We start from the raw sequence: 20883 nt of genomic DNA on the forward strand, positions 1-20883 counted from the left end.
CCTTCTAGTTGCTGCATGTGGGACGTGGCCTCAGCATGGCCAGACAAGCGGTGCATCAGTGCGCGCCAAGGATCCGAACCCGGGTTGCCAGTAGCAGAGCGTGGTCACTTAACTGCTAAGCCACGGGGCCGGCCCTCCTCTCGTTAATATTTTAAAGGAAAAATAAGAATAGTAATGAAGTAATGAGTCTATTATTTTGAGCCTATCGAAAACATATTGCTTTACTAATCACAAAAAAGGGTAAGATCTTCAATTATCCAAAAGCTGATTAGCCAACATCCCATCTTGCCTCTTTCTTCTTTTTTTACCATTTTGCCGCTCACAGAGAATTGGAGTAGAAAGTAGAAACAAGCAGAACTAGTCAATCAAATGTAGTTTCTTATAAATGGTTTGTTTTGTTTATTTATTTTGGTAAGGAAAATTAGCCCTGAGCTAACATCTGTTGCCAATCCTGCTCTTTGCTGAGGAAGGTTGGCCCAGGGCTAACATCCGTGCCTGTCTTCCTCTACTTTATATGTGGGATGCCTGCCACAGCGTGGCTTGATAAGTGGTGCATAGGTCTATGCCCAGGATCTGAACCTGCGAACCCCGGGCCGCCAAAGCAGAGCGCACGAACTTAACCACTATGCCACTGGGCTGGCCTCTGGTTTGTTTTAATTTTAAAATTAACATACATTGTCTGTAATAGCAAAGGTTAGAAATAACCTAACCGTACTTCTGTAGGGACTGGTTAATACTTGTGGAATACTATGCTGCCATAAACAAAGACTGGAAAGGTCTTTATGGATTGCTACGGAAAGATCTCCAACATGTAATGTTAAGTCCAAAAAGGACAGTACAGAACAGTCCATATTGAATGCTACTATTTGCATAGAATAAAAGGGGGAAAGAATATATGTGTATATACACACACACACATACACACATATTTGCCTGCCTATGTATAAAATATCTCTGAAAAGATATACACACACACACATAAAATTGTTTGCCTGAGATGAGATTTGGTGTTAGGACACAGGTTCATTAATTTCAGCATTATTAGGTGTTAAAAAACTCCTAAATTTAATGCCTATAGAAGAAAATAGGAAACTGTACTTTTCACCACTGTTTTATTGCTATAGAAATTACTGTCCTATAATGATAGTTCATCAAACATAGAGATACTTCAGAACATTTCACTGTGATGATGAAAATCATTCTGCATTTTATCTGATTCAGTTAGTCTGGTTCACTTGTTAACTTGATCTCACAAAACTGATCAGGATGTTTTCATGAGTGTTCTTGGTCACAGGAGTACATCCCATGAATGAATACAAGACTCACTTGCTGCAGGAATGATAAAGAGCTGAAAAGAAGAAAGCTGTTTTCAGTGGAGTTCTCCAAAAATATCACCTTGGTTTGATAGCCCATGAGAACTAGAAGGGTAGGGGGCCGGCCCGGTGGCACAAGCGGTTAAGTGCGCGCGCTCCGCTGCGGCGGCCCGGGGTTCACTGGTTCGGATCCCGGGCGCGCACCGATGCACTGCTTGGCAAGCCATGCTGTGGCGGCGTCCCATATAAAGTAGAGGAAGATGGGCACAGATGGCACGCACCGACGCACTGCTTGGCAAGCCATGCTGTGGCGGCGTCCCATATAAAGTAGAGGAAGATGGGCACAGATGTTAGCCCAGGGCCGTCTTCCTCAGCGAAAAAAGAGGAGGATTGGCGGATGTTAGCACAGGGCTGATCTCCTCACAAAAAAAAAAAAAAAAGAACTAGAAGGGTAAAACTCATTTCAAATTAGATACTATTGGATTCAGTGTTCTTATAATATGTGGAATACCAGGAGTTTCTCAGGAAAGCCAGAAACCAAATAAGACCTAGGAAATTTTTAGGAATCCAGTAGCATCTAGAAGAGTATCCTCCTTGGAGTTGATATTTTATTATAGCACCAATTGTTTTTCAGCAAAGATCTCATACTTCCCTTAAACAGGATATTAAATGGCACAGTAATTTTTTCCCCTGATGGTTCTCTTTGTAGTTAACAGCTTTCTTTATCAGTCCACCTGCCTTTTATAAGTGGCTAAATAGAATCATTCCAAGCTGTTTGAATACTCCTTTTTCTTCCTGCATCTGCCAAAGTCAGTGAAGTAGGAACCTAAGACAGTCTCTGGAACAGGTGACTGTCTGTTACCACTTACAAACATAAAATTCAACAAAGAGAAATTCTTCTCTTGTGGTTTATTTGCGTATTTCATGGTTCTCCCATTTAACTCTTCTTTAAAAAAAAAATCATTGTTATTCAAATAGAGTACTCATTCAGCCCTTAAGTGGTATATTAAAGCTCTCTGCACTGAGAATTCTTTGTGTAGTTCCAGTTAATAACACTGCATTTTTATAGAGGAGAGCACACAGATGCAACGGTGGCTTTGGAAACAACTTAGGTAGCATCCAGAAACATCTGCACATTTTCCCAGCGGCCTGAGTTAAATAAGTAGTGATTTGTACAGCCTTCTCTGCATCTGTTCTTTTCCCCCTTCCTTTTTTCAGCACATCTAGATGATTAATAAACTGAACACTCTGCGTATGCATTCTGATAGCCATGAGGACTGTGAGGGTTAACAAAACACACATCACCCAATGTTGGTATCATGAAACACCTCATTGGATGCCCTATACTAAGGGGGCTTTGGCATTTTGAGAGGTTGGTGCTGGGAGCCATTTGGGACTCTTTTCTCATCATAGTCAAATTGATATTTTCTCAGGTCATACTGTCAGTGGCTGGGTAGTGTCCCCTTGAGTCTGGATTATGCGTTAAAGAAATGATTTCTTTGCCTTAGGGAAGAGAGTTTAGTCTCATTATCTTAAAAAGTAAAAAGACGGTTTTCATAACCGTTTCATTGATTCCACTATGAATTTTGCTGAAAGACCGGCCCTGAAGCGTCTCTACTGCTGAATCCCAAGCTGCACAGTCCCCCAGTTGAGTCTGTGTGACTTGCTACCTTCCCAGAGACGTTTGGACGTGATCACAGAAGGGTGACTGCCAAGGTTTTATTTCAACTCAGATACAACTAAATGTAAGAAATCACTTACTGACACCTTTATTCTGCTTGCTCCACCGTAAATCACCATTTTGGGAAAAAGTTATATAGGATCTACAAAATGGTCTCCCTGTGTTCCAAGTTAATTTTGAGAATGGCCTTTTATGTCTGGTTTACAGTCTCTTTAGAAAGGCAGAATTATGATGGAAACACTGTGACATCCTAAGCTGTAACAAATGAGCTGTTCTTAAAGATAAATGTAACTTGATGTCTATAAAGCTAAATATTTACTTTCCAGATGATTTAGTGTATCTTTGTTCCTTTCCACACTGGGCTTTTTCTTTCTGTGCATCCCTTCATCTCCAAGCTACTTTTTGTAGCCCTGTTATATCAGTGTTTTGTGATGTTAGAAAAAAGCAAAGAGTGTGAGGTCAAATTTTCCATTACATACCTCTACAGGAATGCCAGGGAACCTAGCCAAACTAAGTCTACAAAAAATAAAAATTACAGGAAAGATGATTCATTAATCAACAATTGCCATACCAAAAAAAAATTAGTTGTATGTATTTGGTTTTCGGAGCAGGGAACGAGTGCAGACAGCCCAGCTATGGGGTGAAATGGGTATTTTATGCCTACATCGCTTGGTTTTAGATCTACTAGGGATCTTTTAAACTATAAAATTCAGGAAAAGAATAACTCACTTTGTACCTAGATTTCTCGCAACTTTTTCTTCTTTCAAAATGAAAGTATATCATATGGTGACCCCAGCTACAATTTGATTTGAAAAATAATGGCAGCGGAAAGATAGGGTAGACAGGCTCGGCTTGCAGCTCAGGAACTGTGAGGACGTGAGCCTTTCCTTCCTCTCTCTTCTCTGTTACACGATCTTCGTCACTTCCTCTTCCTTTAACATACTTCTCCTTCTGCCTCCCTTTCTCTTTCTTTTGCCATAAATTCAGCATCTTGGTCCCAGCCTAAAATGTTGTCAGATCAATAGAAATGCTAGACTTTTGTCTTTAAAGTTACTATTAGGGCCGGCCCGTGGCTTAGCAGTTAAGTGCACGTGCTCCGCTACTGGCAGCCTGGGTTCGGATCCCGGGCGCGCACCGACGCACTGCTTCTCCTGCCATGCTGAGGCTGCGTCCCATATACAGCAACTAGAAGGGTGTGCAGCTCTGACATACAACTATCTACTGGGGCTTTGGGGGTAAAAATAAATAAATAAGTAAAATTATAAAGTTACTATTAAAAATTTTTTTTGAGGGAGATTGGCCCTGCCCTAACATCTGTTGCCAATCTTCCTCTTTTTTCTCTTTTTTTTTTTTCCTCCCCAAAGCCCCAGCACGTAGTTGTGTATCACAGTTGTAGAGTTGTAGCTCTTCTATATGGGACACCACCTCAGCATGGCTTGGTGAGCCGTGAATAGGTCTGCACCCAGGATCCGTGCTGGCGAACCCCAGGCCACTGAAGTGGAACGCGCAAACTTAACCACTGTGCCACTGGGCCGGCCCCTAAAGTTATTATTAAATATTAAAGAATCTGAAAAGGGCAAAAATTATGACACTGGAGGACAATAATTAGTCACTGAAATTAGAAGGAACCCAAGCTCCTAAACAAACAGAATTATCTGATCACAGAACTTAGTACCATAAATGTCAAACTCAATGTGAAGCTTCATTTTTTTGTATTCTAATGAGAAAACCAGCCGGTAACAAATACAGTTGGCTTTGTGACCAGCCAATAATAGAGACTGTGAACTCGATTATCTAATGTCTTATTAGCCAGCCCCTAAGCATCATCATACTATAAAATGTTCAGAGCAGTGACCCAGGGTGCTACAAGATCCTGAGCACCTTCTGACTCATCAAAGAAAGTTGATGTTAGGGTCCCATATCATTTTACTGCTAAGTGTATTTTAAGTCTTTGAAAGTTTGTACTCCTTGTGTGGTTCAGGCAATGTTAACCAGAGTACATAATTAATCAGAACAATTCCAACCATATTGGATGTTACTGAATTTAATGAAGACTTTTGTTGCCTTTTATGGAGAATATGAGGAGGAAATGGAGAAAGGTTTTTTTTCTTTGCCAAAAAACTGATAACGCAATTGTTATTGCCATTTCGACCACAGAAAGGGACAGCAACACAAGAAATAAACTTTTTAAAGTTCCTGATAATTGAGTGTTTCTTGTGAGAAACTGAGGCAGTTCAAGAAGAGAAATGGATTGAAGGAGAGGAGCAAAGCCCAAGTTCCCAGACCTTGACGGCTAAGGCAAATGTCACAAGTCCACATTCATCGTGGAAAAAGATGAAGTCCTGCACTTTTTTAGAAGAAAACTTGACTGCATGAACAGAACCACGGAGATAAGGGCCTAACGTAGCCTGTGCCGCTCAGACCCTTCTGTGCTCATCTCTCCTCACCTCCATTGAGGGTCAATGACAGACCGCCCAGCAGAGAATGTTTGTAGAATAAACTGATGGAGGCAGACGTCCTAGGTCTCAGATGGAAGAGAATTACTCCTCAGTTCTCAAAGCTCAGAGACTTTTCTCAGGCATTTCCAATAGTCCATTCTTTACCCCATTCTGCTTTATCTGCACCACACCCTGCACACAACACACAGACACACAGACACACACACACACTTAGGAGGAAGGAGAGGAGAGAATATATATGCAGAAAACCACGTCCAGTAAGTTTTCTTCCCCCTTGAAAGATTGTATTTTGTCTTTTTAAAATCTCACTGCCTTTGCTCTTTTCAGCTGTATTGAAGATTTGTTTTCTTGGTTTTTAAATCTCATTTTGCCCAAGCTTATAGCAACTCAGCAATCTCTAATGTCTCCTTTCTCTCATACGTGCTCTCATTTCTCTATTATGACTACTCATGCAGTCCAGTAGATGCTTCTTATGTCACATATACCATGGGAGACAGGTTCCTCCCTATCCCATCACGCTCCCAGACCCCATTCCTTTCAACCGTCTAACCATCCATCCATCTATCCATCCATCCATCCATTTGAGTCAGTAAGGACTTTGAGACTTGGGAAATTTACATCTCTGAAACTGATAATGATATGTTGAAATTATAGAGAACTCTTTTCTGCTTTGCAAGATTTTAAAAGAGAATATACTTTAGAACAAAACATTTGAGTTCAAATCCTGTGACCTTGAGCAAGTTACTTGCCTTATTTATTCATTTAACAAATATTGGTTGAGCATTTTCTATGAGCCAGGCATTGTGCTAGGCATGATGGATACCATTGTTTACAAGACAGACGTGGTCTTTCACCTCATTGAGTTTATACCCCAGTTGGGGAAGCCAAAGAAAAACAAACATTTAAATAAGTATTTCAATCATAGTAAATATAAAGAAGAAACACACGGAGAATCTGATTCAAAGGAATAAGGAAGACTATTTTGTGAAATAATATTTAAGCTGAGGCTCAAAAAATAAATAGGAGTTAGCCAAACAAAGAGGGAGTGTCAGAGCATCACAGGCTGAAGGGCAGCCTATTCCAACACCCAAAGTCAGGAAGAAACTTGGTGCAAAAGAGGAGAGAGAGAAGACAAGCTAGAAGAGCCTAGCAAATGAGGGGAAGTGGAAAGATACACAAGTAGGGAGCCAAGACTAAGCAGGGCCTTATAGGCCCTGAGGAGAACATTGGTCTTTTCTAATAGTAATGTGTAGCCATTGAAAGTCTTTTTGTGGGAGAAAAACATGATCATATTCATGTTTAAATCACTCCGATTGTATCTCATTACACGGTGGATTGGAGAAGTGCAAGAAGGAAACCAGTGAGGCTAATGTCACTTTCCAGGTGAGGGATGATTGTGGCCGTGAATGGAGAAAGGGATGGATTCAAGACATATTTAGGAGAGAGAGTTTACAGGACTTGGTGGCCCCGTGGATTGGTGGCATTGCAGAAGAGGAGAGTGTCAATGATGACTTTCAGTTTTCTGACATGAGGTGCTGTTTCCTGATGTGAAAACTTTTGGAGGAGAGCCTAGCCTGGATTTGGGGTGGGATGGGTGACAGGAGTAGATCCCAGGTTCAGTTTTGGACATGTTTGATCTGAGATGCTTGTGATTGATCCAAGTGGAGATGTCATGCAGATAATTGTAAAAACAGATTTGGAGCTCAGAAGAGATGTCTAGGCTGGAGATGTAAATTGGGAGGCAGCTTATAGATGATATTTAAAGCCATGAGTATGGACGAGATCACCTAGGAAGAGAGCATGTTTCCAGAAGAGGGCCCAGGACGCCTCTCCTAGCCTCAGTTTTCTCATCTCTAACATGAAAATAATGGTCTCTCTGCACAAGGAGGTTGAGAGGCATGCATACAGCGCGTAGCTTTGTGTCCAGCTCAGAGTAGGCACTCAGTATATGGTAATTGCTATTATTACCATGTGTGGTAAAATCTTACAGCCTCATTCTCGGGAATGCGTTGGCACTCATTGACAGAGACGAGAGTGGAAAAGAGTGAATGAATGCATGAAGAAATGAACATGAATCTAAAGGGATATGTCGGTAAAAATTGAGGTCAGAATATTAGCTTTTATTAAGCCAGTGTGTTAGAATTTTTTTTCTCATTTTTATTTTCTAGGCAGCTCTCCTTTTGCAAACAAGCTCCTATAATTCTCCCCCTGAAAAATCAAGGGTCTTCATTTTTCTTAAATGGAACTTTTGTTCCCGAAAGACTTGTGACGCTGCCACCAGGTTCATCATCTTGGCAGGTTCTCATCATTATTGCTACAGTCACTGACGGATTTCTTAAAAAATATCTACGTGTTCTGTTGGTAACATTATTTTTAGGAAGGCAAACCCTTTACATATCCAGACAGCAGCTTCGTTGTGAATGTGGGGAGACCACAGAGCTGTAACACATTGCACATGTCGACAAGGCGTCTGGGCTTCTTGGCATTACTAATGATGATAATGCTCCCGCTTGGTGGAGGCAGACCCTCCCTGCAGCTGGTGTCCTTTCTGCACAGGGATGAGGTCATTTGGTGGGGAGGGGGGAGACGGAGCTGGGAAAGATGAGAGAAGAGAAGGAGAAGAAGCTGTCATGTCTGCTTTCTTGGTGGAGAAATAGAAACATATTTGCCACATGCTTGTTTTATTTATTTACTTATTTATTTATTTTTTAAGAAGAAGCAATGGAGAGGCAAATGTGGGGTGAGGACTGTAGCATGTTGACAGCTTTTTTTTGCCCCAAAGCTGCGCAGTATCAGTATTCACAGTAATGAGCTAATCACACAGGGCACTGAGAGCCCTATGAAGCTAATCTCTAGAATATTGGAAACTGCTCAGGGCAGGATATTCCAGCAATTTAGATCCTAGTAACTACTTTAGAGTTGTATAAAAGCCTAATTCAAGACAGTCCACTTCTCCTTATGCCTCAAATGTGTCTAAGAAAGAGAAATTCAGAAATGTTTTTCCTTTGGCAATGGAGTTAAAGGCATCAGATCGTTCTTCATCTATTTCTTAATGTCATCACTGAGAACAAACAAACAGCCATTTTTTAGTTTACTGGTGGTAGTCCAACTGGTGCACAGAGGTTTATTTCTACAGCTTGTATGCACTAAGACCGTGTGTCCCCAGGGTTTGGAGTTGTTGTTACAGTTGGTTGTTGAGGATTTTTTTGAGGGGAGGGCTTAGTCAAATGGGCATCCCCGGGAAAGACCCTGGCCTGGGCACAGCTGGCCTGTCACAATCTACAGTTTGGCCATATCTGCTCGAGGTATTAGAAGTGAGTCAACTGTGATCGAATTGAGGAAAATACTCTAGATGCTCTCAAGATGGTTTTGAGCCCTTCAAAGGCGCGGCCAGGTCTGATCAGCCTTTGTGTCCTCAGTGCCTCTGTCAGGCCTGACATAGAGTAAGCACTCAGGGAGTGGGGCATGCACGAGGAACCCAGTGCGCCCCTGTCCCGTGGGTCAGGACTTGTGCTGTCAGCCAGTCCAAATGGCCATGAGTGGCTATCTGGAGGAAAAATATTTTCTCCTAAATGCTGGAGAAGGAGGCTGAACTATTGAAGTCAGGGTAATAGTTGACTCGCAGCAGTGCTCCTGACTTAACTTTTCAAGATATAACATGAAGAAGACTGGACTGGAGGTCCAAAACCTGACCTTCCGGCCAGCCACTAAAATTTCTTTACCTCAGTTTCCTCATCCGTTAAATAGTGATAAAAATGCCTTCTCTGCCTACCTCCTAGGGTTATTTTCAGGATTAAATCCTATGGAGGAATTGAAACTGTTACCCAACCAAGTGGGCTCACCTCCTGGTGAGTTAAATAAGACTCTACACCAGTGAAAGTTGTCTCACAAAGTAAAGTGTATTTGCAGCAAGTAGGAGGCCATGAGGAATCATTCCAAAGTCAGGGCATCCCCGAACAAAGGGAAGGAGGAACTTTTATTTGGTTGGGGAATGAATATTCAAAAGGGAGAGACAGATACACTGCAGAGTATGGTAATGAGGCTTAATCTTCTTGAAGAGATCTTCGCATTAAAACTAAGGCAAAGTCATGGGCACGGCTCTTGTAGGGAGGCTTGGTTAGCTTCAGGGTGGCTACTGGTTGTCTCCTTAACATAACAACAGTTAAATGCTTCCAAACAACCCGCCCTTGAGTTCCTCGGGGCACTAATCGGTGACAAAACTAATTAGAACTGTAGGAGGTAAGGTGTTGTTATTGGCTTCTTTTGAGAATACTATATCTTTACACATTTTTAGAAGAAAAAATATTTTAATTTTTTGATGAAACGATTTTTTAAAAACATGTTTATGGTGCTATTGTTGTTAATTGTTGTTAATCCCTTTTTAAGCTTCATTTACTGAAAAAATAATGACAACCCTCCTCTCCCTTTCTGGAATACTTTTATAACTTAACTCCAAATTTTATGTGCTAAAAAATCAAAGTATCAGGTCCTCCTTGAAAGAAAAACATTATTATTAATAACATCTGAAACCAGTAAGGGTTAGGAAGCTACTGACTGCATATGATTAAGCGGTCACAAATAAAACACTGGTGTGACCACATGTAAATTCTTTCCCTGCAGTTTGTGCCTCTACAAACAGTGATTCAACTTCAGGTGTCTGTCATGGGATAGTAGAGTTTTGTCCTGGAAAGAGCACTTTATATGAGGTCAAGAAACAATGCCACAGCCACTGTCTAGCTATGACCTCATTCAACTCATTTCGCCTCTCTGGGCTTCAGCTTCCTTATTCCTCAGCTGGAAGAGCATTCAGTGGCTCTGCATCAGAGCTTTCCCGCTCTCCCCGGAAGGCAACTGAGAAGAGGGAGGGCATGTTTGGTTGTCAGAATGGCAGGCTGGGTAGCACATGATAGAGTGGAGGTATGCTGCTGGCATGTAGTGGATAGAGGGAGGTCTGCTCAGTTTCCTGCAGTGAGCAGAGCAGTCTCATGAAAGGAAGACTTGTCCCCCTGCGGTGTAAATGTGCCCTCCTAAGAAACACTGGGCCATGGGCCGGCCCCGTGGCTTGGCGCCGCTTCTCCGGCCATGCTGGGGCTGCGTCCCACGTGCAGCAACTAGAAGGATGTGCAGCTATGACACACAACTATCTACTGGGGCTTTGGGGGAAAAGTAAATAAATAAAATTATAAAAAAAAAAAAGAAACACTGGGCCAGAGCTCTTGAGAGTGAAAGGGGAGACAGTCAATCATATGGGGCTGCCTCAGTCTAAGTACACTTTTGTTTGCATTGTCTTCTTACATTCTTGCCCTGGCCTCCTCTCAAATGACAAGATCCTGAGCTCTGGTGAACAGCCCTCGGGGGGTTACTACATGGACCATATACCTTCTTCCTTGGTTTCTATTTTGCCAGGAAAACTAGCAGCAGAGTTAAAGTTAGCTCATTTTTTCATCCCTGAATTTGGTTGTGCTGTAGTCACAGAGCCCCCTTATTTCTCCCCTTCCCTTACCCTCAGAGCCTTGGGCACTGCCCTACTCAAGTGCCACCACTCAAGCTGCCTGAAGCATGTTTGAGGTGGGTGGGGTAAGAGGAGGAAGGGAGAGTGGAGCCAGCTCTTCCCTGCCGCTGTAGCTAACCAGAGCAGGCTGCCAACACAGAGAGCTCACTCCATTTTAGGGGCCACCCTGAAGCCATATCTGTGGGTGCAAAGTTATTATGACACATCCCACTGTGGGGTGTGAGGGGAGAAACTGCATGGCAGTGGAGGTACCAGATGATTCTGACCCTGCTGTTTTGGGACTGCCATTTAAAGAGGGAAAACAAAACCGGAGTCAGGAATCCTTTCCATTCTGTTGACACCTGAGCTGATGCAAGCAGTCAAGTCCAGGTGGGTTTTATGTTTCTCAGCTCCTGTACACAGCCAAAGGCTGGAATTCCAGAATTTTCTGTCTAGCCCCAGGTTTTTCTTCTAGTTAAATTTACTTTTGGCTTCTTAAATTGTATTTTACTCTTTAAAGAAAATCTGTTGTGCAGAATTGTATAAAGCTTGTCTTGATGGTCTAAACTAACTGCTTAAATATGGACTTGGACTATTGTTGAAAAGCACTTTTGTTTGTGTCATGGAATGAAAGTTACCACATACACAATAGTCTGTTTTCAAACCTAAATGAATTATGTCTTAAAGGGAATAAAAGAGCATAGCAGAAAAAAATTTCAGGCATAAATTGTGAGGCCAAAAAGAAAGTTGATGTCTAAATTCTACTGGAAAGAACTGTAGAAATTTGCCTCTGACACTAACAGATGGTTCTCTTTCCTCTTTTGTTTCTTGTACCTTCTCACCTTAGTATTTGAAGTCAAGCCTTTGGGATCATGTGGCTTCTCTACATTATAGAAAAGTGGCAAGTATAAGCTGTGGTAGCAAACAGACCAATTCTTGATTCATACAGCACTAACTCAGAGAAATGTTACCTCTGTGAGGGACAAGCAGACCTAGCAAAGCTCAGGGGTTAGACGATTGCTTTTCTAACTTTCCTCTGAAATCCTAGGGTTTTCCAGAACTTACCAAAGATAGAAAGCTTAATTGAGGAGAGCTTTTTAAAAAATCACTGTGTTGTAGGGGAGGTTATAAGGAGTAGAGTGTCATGTTTTTAAAAGGGATTCTTCTTCTTATTTATTAATCTATTTATACCTCTCTGCCAAAGAACATGCAATACAGAAGAATAAAATAATTAGTCAACAGAATCGGGGTAATTGGAGTGTAAACCAGAGATTGTAAACCAGAGATAAGAGTGGGAAACAGAAATAAATACTATCTGGTCTTTTATGGTTGTTAGAGGTAAGTCACAAATTTATCTCTAAGTTTCCTCGTGGCCTAAGTGAAAAGGAACATGCTATTTTAATCACCTAGACTCTTCCTGTGGAATAAATTTATTAAGGGCGTCATAGGGCAGTGTTCAAGGGCAAATGGTTTTTTATTTGCTCATTCATTTACCAACATTTCTTGAGTACCTTGTAATGTATCAGGAACTTATATTGACAAAGAGCTTGGGCAATATCAGAGAAAGGCATATCTTTATTAGATTTATGTAAAATGCTCTGTGTGAAAACATAAAATCTCTCAAAATTGATTTTAACTGTGTTTCAAGGCTAAAATGAAATGTTTATCTGTTTATGGACAAATCCAAATTAGATCAGACACGTTTTCATGATTTTCTTTTTTTAAAGAAGTCTCTGTAAATGCCCCCCAAGTCTTGTTTAAGTACTACCGTGACCCTGGAAGATGCTTCTGTGAGATGTACTCCTTGGAGCTTGGAAGTGGCTCCTTGTGGATGAAAGTCTTCAGAATCAGAATTTGGTCCAAAGGCAGCTCTGGAATGCCCTGTACCAAACTCTTTGTTTTTAAATGTTTTAGGCAGCAAGATCCCTTCTTGCTAACAATCTTATGCCCACTCTCAATATAGAAAACACATATAAGTGATATTTTATTAATGTAAATTTATTTGTAAATTCTCACATTCCTATTATCAAGATAGTTGTTGAGACCAATGAAACCTTTACATAAATCAGAAATTTGAATGCATGAGAAGTGTTCTCTGTCAGCCCCAGCATTGTATTTTTTCCCACATTCTTTTGCATTTTTTTAAAACTCATTTTCACACCTCAGTAAAGGCTATGCAATTAGACTCATCCAGAATCTTAAAAAAGAGTAGTAAATAATTTTATTTCAAAGTTGAAGAACTAATAAAAACTAACTGCTCACATTCCTAAAAACATATATATTTTGTATATTATAAAATGTATAATTTAGGGGCCGGCCCCGTGTCATAGTGGTTAAGTGTGCACACTGCGCAGCTGGCGGCCTGGGTTCAGATCCCAGGCAAGCACTGGCGCACCGCTTGTCAGGCCATGCTGTGGCGGCGTCCCACATAAAGTGGAGGAAGATCAGCACGGATGTTAGCTCAGGGCTAATCTTACAAAAAAAAAAAAAAAAGTATAATTTAATATATTTGATATATCATATTTATATATTTATGTTAAATCACATGTTCATATTGTGAAATATATTGTTAAATATTTTGTGTATTGCACATAAGTTAGCATTATTAATCTGTAACAGATATAAAATATATCACACAGGAAGTGCACACAGCTTACCAATACACTGTTAAATGTTCTATAATATTATCATGACACATATATTTGTCACATTATTTAGTCTACCAATGGGCAAAACTCGTGGTCTGAGAATTCAGCTCCCACAGAGCTGACCAGGACCCTGTGATACACACTTGTAATGAGCAGATGTGTTCAAGCTTTCCTTGACATGTAGTTAAGTACGACACACATGTGCTGTAGTAAGGTACACCATTGGAGTTTTATGTTAGCAAGCATCCACAGCCCAGAAATCAACCAGATTGATGCAGAGCAATACCCTTCTTAATGAACGGCACATTTAAAAGATATTCATTTATGTGCACGAAAATTGCAGGGGAAGCCTTTGGTCCAAGGTCTGGGTGATGGTGGTGGTGGTAGTAATGGTGGTTGGTAGTGATGTGTGGATATGTGTTTGTATCCTACTAGTACTGAGTGCACCTAGTTGGAGGATGGACCTACTGGCATCATTTGTGGTATTATTGTGGCTTTATCAATTGAACCTCTAAGTGAGACTGATGAAGCCCCTCTACTCTTTCCCTGGGCTTAGATTAGAAATTTCAGGATGTTATGGGAAAGGGGATCTGAGACCCCCATGAAGATATAAAACCAAGGAGAAAGTAGTAACATTCTTTCTATAACCAAATTCAAAAATAATTATATTTTAATTTTTACAAAGTAGAAATGGAAGGCACTCTCCTCCAACAATCCTGTAAACCTGTTATTTGAGTATATATTGTGTAAAGAAAACTTTCTGTGTATGGAATGGGACAAAGTTATAAATAAATTAATATTTAATCTTGTTCTTTAGATAGATAAAGAACCTAAAATGCCTTGTAGTTGTTTTCTTGATGTTTTCACAAAAAGGAAACTAAGCTGGGCAAGGATAGGATTACTGGAACTTTTTAAATCTGCAATGTGTAATTTCCCCTAAGTGAAATTAAATTAGTTCAGCTCAGGGATAAATGTTGTGAGTAACACCACTGGAGCTGCTGCTCTCCATTTGGTTACCAATCATTATTCCTCATTTCCATTCTCTCCAGAAATGAGGGCTTTCATGCTCTGTTGACTGTATGCTTCCTGTGCCTTTATCTCTTATACCCTACATATTGCTCCAATTTAGGGCATAATTGTTAAGTCATTGTATAATTCACCATAGCAAGACTTCTATTCCAGGAGTGGCTTGAAAAGACATAGTTTCCTAGGGCTGCCATAACAAATTACCACAAACTGGGTGGTTTATAACAACAGAAATTTATTTTCTCACAGTTCTGGAGGCCAGAATGCTGAAATCAAGGTGCCAGGAGGGCTTTGCTTCCTCCAAAAGCTCTAGGGAAGAATCCTTCCTTGCCTCTGGTAGTGTCTGGTGGTTGCCAGTAGTCCTTGGCATTTCTTGGGGGGGGAGGGGGTTGGTAATTCCAAAATCTGCCTCTGTCGTTACATAGTTGTCTTCCTTCAGTGTGTGTCAGTGTCCAGATTCCTTCTTCTTACAAGGACACCAGTTATGTAGGGCCCACCCTCATCCGATATGACCTCATCTTAACTTGTTTACATCTGCAAAGACTATTCCCAAATAAAGTCACATTCACAGGTTCCTGGTGAACAAGAATTGAGGGAGAAGGGGCGACATGCTATTCAACCTGTACAGGTAGTACGAGTCTTGTTAAATTCTCTCACTTCCCTGAGCATTTAGGGGTCTACACTTGAGCACTATTATTTTTCTAGTCTCAAACAAAGCATCCTTGAGCTTTCCGTCCACTTGGGATGTGGATATTTGTTTTCACTATAATATCTCTTTTACCTGCAAATCTATCCAAAGCTACAGAAACCCTAACTAATCAATTCTCTGGTCACTGCCATATCACATGCTGAGCCTGTATCTTTTTTTGTGTGTGTGTGTGTGAGGAAAATTAGCCCTGAGCTAATATCTGTTGCCAATCCTCCTCTTTTTGCTGAGGAAGATTGGCCCTGGGCTAACAACCGTGCCCACTTCTTCCACCTCATATGTGGGATGCCTGCCACAGTATGGCTTGATAAGTGGTGCATAGGTCCACCCCCAGGATCCGAACCTGCGAACCCCAGGCCACCAAAGCGAAGCATGCAAACTTAACCACTACGCCACCGGGCTGGCCCTGAGTCTGTATCATTTTATAAAATCGCCCCTTGGGGCCAGGTTTTGTTCTCCGGTGTCCATATGCAACTTCCTACTAGAATCAAAGTAAATCGCACACAAGCGTTTTCAAGCATCGACTCTGGCCCACACTTAACTTCTTCCCAAATTCTATACTTTGTTCTTTGTACATCTGGACATTAGGCTTACTTAAAGTTGTGTAATATTCTCCCCAAGGCATTAGCTGTGAAGAGCTACATTATCCAGATTCTTTCAACCTCGAGCTTCCCTAGTATTCTAAAGTCTGGCCAAAGGTCAAATGTTTTCGAGCTTTCAAGACAGCATGTAGTTTTTAAATCCCTTCCTTAACCAAAGTTGTGGTTGTTCTGAGGAGGGGTCCAGGGAAAAGATCACAGTCTAGCCCAGCCCCGCATTCCTCCCCAGATAAGTTTTCTTTGATCTGATGATGGTTTTTTAGAGAAATTGAATTAGTTACTAACAATAGCAGATTTCACAAAGAACTCCAGATATCTGGCTTTTCTTGAGAGCTCAGAAGATTTTGCAAGCCTGGGCCCACATTTCCACAGCCGTCCCTTCAGACAGAGCCTGGGTTCTCACCTGCACTGTGGGCTGCTCTGGACTAGACCACTTCAATGTTTTTGTTACCTGTCTGGCTCCTGTTGGCATTTGAGCTGTCTACCCCTGGGCCAAGACTTAGGAATTTAACCTTAATTTTTCTAATGTGGTTCAAAGAAACTGTATTGAACGCACTGGGGCAAAGGAAGTCAGATCACGGGTTTCCCTTCCATCTGTTTTGCAGTCTTTTGGCAGATTTCCGCCAGTACCCCCAAGCTCAGGGGTAAGATGCACACCTTCAATCCCAGTGCCTCTGGGTTCCATAGGCTACCCACCCTTTTTCTCACCATCTCTGGTGATACAACTGAGTTTAAATGCAAGAACTGAAATTTTCAGAACTGGAAGGTAATTTCAAATTCAGTCTCATGTTTCTCTCTTAAGCTTGGATTTCATTAATCACAGCACAGTCCCTTCCAGAAACTTTTGAATGCCCTCTCCTAGCCTGTGGATCCTCTGTTTGCTCTTCTTACTCATCCTTTCTGCTTCCATGCTCCATCCTTTAACCCTTGGCCCACAGTATTTGAACTTCAGATTAGAACTGTCTTTCTGTAAATCTCCTGTCTCAGACTCTTATCAGTGTCTTCCCTGTAGACACTTCGGTCTTGCCCCATAGAACATCTCTGGGCAGCCCCTATCCTGAGTTTAGGGTCTCCCAGTTCTCTCTGGCCTGTTCTCATCAGTTTCTTCTTGTACTCATAGTGTTTCAGTAGAAGGCCATCACCTCAAGCTTTGACCTCAGGATCCTGAACAACACCTCTCTAGCTTTCCTCAGAATCATCAATATCACTAAAACACCCTCTTAGTTCTTCATTATCCCCAACACCACTGGCACACTCGATCCATTCAGCCCGTGGAAAATCACATTCACTATATGATTCATGTGGCCACATGCTTTTCTCAGGAATTCCCAGGACACATTATCATGTTATGGCAGTCACTAGTTGGTGCTAGAAACACCCCAATTTGTCTTTCCTCAAATATTTGTAAATCCTAAAGACCTTATCTTTACCTTTATTTTAAAGCTTCTTGGAGTTTTTTTCGGGTTATAAGAGTAATATGGTTATTGTAGAGAATGTGGAAAATACACAAAAATGCAAAGATAAAAATAAAAATTACCCGTTAACTGTACCACCTAGAGATAATCACTGCTAACATTTTGATATGTTTATTTTCACATTTACATTTTAATCTCTTCCTTTCCCAGTTCTTTAGTCCTCACTCTTGAGAGAATTTTTTGTGATTATCCCAAACATTTAGAAAAAAGAGTTATGTACCTCAAGAGAATTCTAGCCTTAACATTTCAGGAGGTTCTCAGTATTGTACACATTCTTGCTTGTTTTCTTTTAAATTATTTTACTCTTCCCCAAAATGATGAATATTAGGTTTTTCATGACTACCCCCAAGGAGTCCAAAGATTATCTGTAGTCCCTTCATTTTCCTGATAGAATAGATTGTATCATGGACAGCCCATGTATGCAGAGCCCTGGCTTAGTCTTAGGTATTTGTTATAGACTGAATCATATCCCCCCACCCCAAATTCATATGTTGAAACCGTCCCTCCTCCCAAAAATGTGATGGTATTAGGAGGTGGGGCCTTTGGGAGGTAATTAGGATTAGATGAGGTCATGAGGGCAGAGTCCTCATGAATGAGATTAGCGCACTTGTAAGAATCGTGAGAGAGATTGCTTCCTCTCTCTGCTCTCCACCATGTGAGGATAGGAAGAGTCAGCAGTCTGCAGTCCGGAAGAAGGCCCTCGCTAGGACTTGACCATGCTGACATCCTGATGTCAGACTTCCAGCCTCCAGAACTGTGAGAAATAAATTTCTGTTGTCTATAAGCCACTCAGTCTATGGTATTCTGTTATAGCAACCTGAACTAAGACAGCATTCAAGGAAGGAGATCCTGACTGATGTGGTTGTGGATATACGAAACAGATATAAGAAGATTCATACTTGCCCAAGGTAGCATGTAGGTACCAGGTGAATGGTAGGTCATGAGTGCCAACTATGGTGAACCAAAACCATAAGCTGGGGCTTGAAGGGAGGAAAGACAGGGAATAGAGAGGAAAGCTAGTTAGGTGCATTTTACAATAGAAAAATGTTAGAGTGCAGAGAATTATTGCTGAAGAGTGTGGCAAGACCCTGGCTGGGAACCAAGTCTGACTTTCAGCTCTGGGATTTCCTCACATTTCCAGCTATGAACTGACAAATCTTTGATTCATCGTTCCATAAATATTGTTAAATTTTCTAGACCTCACATAATACTTTTTAAAATTTTATAAGAGGCTTTTTAGAAACTTTTATTTAATAACCTAGAAATATATATTTTAAACGAAAGTAACTCAATATTGAATAAATTGCAGTTACTGAATGCTTACTAGCTGGTGATACAAAGATAAGGAAAGTTCATAATATATACTAGTTGAGCTCAATAGAGATACCATTTTAACATTTTAGCATCTAGGTGAGAAGTGCTTCTAGCACTGGCTGGCTTATGTGCTAGTGATTAACAAGCATGTCATAATATAGTTAACACAGCTGATATTGAGTTTATAGGCAGCTGTAAACAAATGTCTTGTTGCTTTGGACATCCATACAACCAGGTGGAGCTCCAGACCATTAAAAAAATGAGCAAGAGGGGCTGGCCCGGTGGCGCAAGCAGGTAAGTGCACACACTCTGCTGTGGTGGCCTGGGGTTCGCGGGTTCGGATCCCGGGCATGCACTGACGCACCGCTTGTCAAGCCATGCTGTGGCGGCGTCCCATGTAAAGTGGAGGAAGATGGGCATGGATGTTAGCCCAGGGCCAGTCTTCCTCAGCAAAAAGAGGAGGATTGGCAGATGTTAGCTCAGGGCTGATCTTCCTCACAAAAAAAAAAAAATGAGCAAGAGGTTTGTCCCACAACTTTGGGGTAGCTCTGTGAGAGGAGCTGATCATTGGATGGCTCAGGGTGGCAGATTATATGGAAAGCTCTGGACCTGGAGTCAGGGAAGCTCTGGTGCTGACAGAGCCACCATTTAGCTGTATAATCATTGCATAACATGTGGTTTCTTTGCTCCTCTGGTAGACTAGATGTACTCTGAAGACTCTTCTGGTGCTAATATTCTGTGACCTTATGTTCTTCAAGTGTCTAATCTTTCTACAGGAAACTAAAAATGCAGTGAGATGTTACTTTAAGGAAAGATGACGTGATCTCTAGTTCTGAGCTTCTCGTCTAGCCTTAGTCATGTCAGTTTCAGATACTCATTACATCATCAGGGAAAAAGGCCAATAAAAGCCCAAACCTCTCAGGCTGTAGAATCTGCTTATAAATTGGAGTGGACAGAGTAGCTGCGGTTTTTCCAAACTCTGAAACATGACATGTTCTTGGGTATTACTAAAATGCATTTTGTGTTCTGCATCTTGTTAAAGTTTTTGTGATGTATCCCTGTAAAAGTCTGCTGGCCTCTTGCAAGCAGGGAACTTGCCTTTGGTTATCTGTTACCAGTTAGCTCAGTTGGTTAAAATCCAAAGCTGTGGGATCAGGCCCTATGTGGGACAGTTGGCTTCATGCGGAGCAGCCCCTGCTTGCCCAGTTGGTTCAGAAATGCATGCATTTGACCTCAGAGGGCAGAGGTGTGAGCATGGCTGGCTCAGCTAACCTGTCTTTCCTACTGGAAAAATCACTCAGAGCCCATATTCTTCTGACAGGAGTTACTGACCTCTACGTTGTTTGGAATTACCAACTGTGAGCACAATGCCACGCCAATTTATGTATTCCTTGAAGATCCTGATGACCTTTCACCCAGCTGACCATCTAAATCTTTCTACGTTGTGAGAGACTCTGATGAAATTAGCTTGTTATTGGAGGCAGACTCTCTGTAAGGTGCTGTGCTAAGTAGTCTGCATGCATTCTCTCACTCACACCTCAGAGTAATGCCATGCAGTATGTACTATTTCTGTTCTCCTTTTGCAGGTGAGAAAACTGTGGCTGGAAGAAGTTATCTGACTTTCCTAGGGCCCCAAATCCCTTGACTGGCAGAGCCAGGACTCCAGTCTAAGTCTTGTCTGACCCCAGAGCCCATGCTATTAGCCACTACACTCTACTGCACAGGACAGTGACAGTTTGGGACTTTAGAAACTGTGATAAGCCCCTACCTATGGAATGAAACTTTGCACAATCAGATGCTTATAAGTGGGTATGGGTTTTAAGTTCTAATTTCTTGAAATGAAAAGAGGTCACCTCTGCAGGCAGATAGAGAAAACTTGACAAACAGTCAAGTGAGGCAGATGTCTGTTCTTGGATGCTTCTACAAGTTTCCCGTTAGTGACCGCCTCTCCATCTCAGCAGCTTGAGTTACTCACATTCCAAATCTAAAGCTTTGCTCACTTCAGTTCCCTAAACTTCTAGTTCAAATACAAACTCCCATACTGGATAGGTTGAAGAGTCTCTCCACTTTCTTCTCTGAATCCCCAGCACCTCACCACCAACTCAATTCATTTTATACCCTCAAGCCCAGAGGCATCGACAGATCAGTCAGACCAGTTTTTCCTGACTGTT

General features: G+C 41.5%; 1 protein-coding gene across 5 annotated transcripts in view; it reads left to right on the forward strand.

The window, feature by feature from the left end:
- CMSS1 (cms1 ribosomal small subunit homolog) overlaps window positions 1-20883 on the forward strand; it is a 357534-nt gene that overhangs the window by 215523 nt on the left and 121128 nt on the right. The window contains exon 1 of one of the 5 annotated variants that reach the window (XM_087439500.1): window positions 17940-18154. The exons of the other annotated variants lie outside the window; for them this stretch is intronic. The gene's annotated coding sequence lies outside the window, so the exon portion shown is untranslated. Of the gene's footprint in view, window positions 1-17939; window positions 18155-20883 lie in introns of those variants that run through there. 5 annotated transcript variants of the gene reach the window in all.

Source organism: Ceratotherium simum, chromosome 15, assembly GCF_057802395.1.
Source record: "Ceratotherium simum simum isolate JZ-2026a chromosome 15, ASM5780239v1, whole genome shotgun sequence".
Lineage (NCBI taxonomy): Eukaryota > Metazoa > Chordata > Mammalia > Perissodactyla > Rhinocerotidae > Ceratotherium > Ceratotherium simum.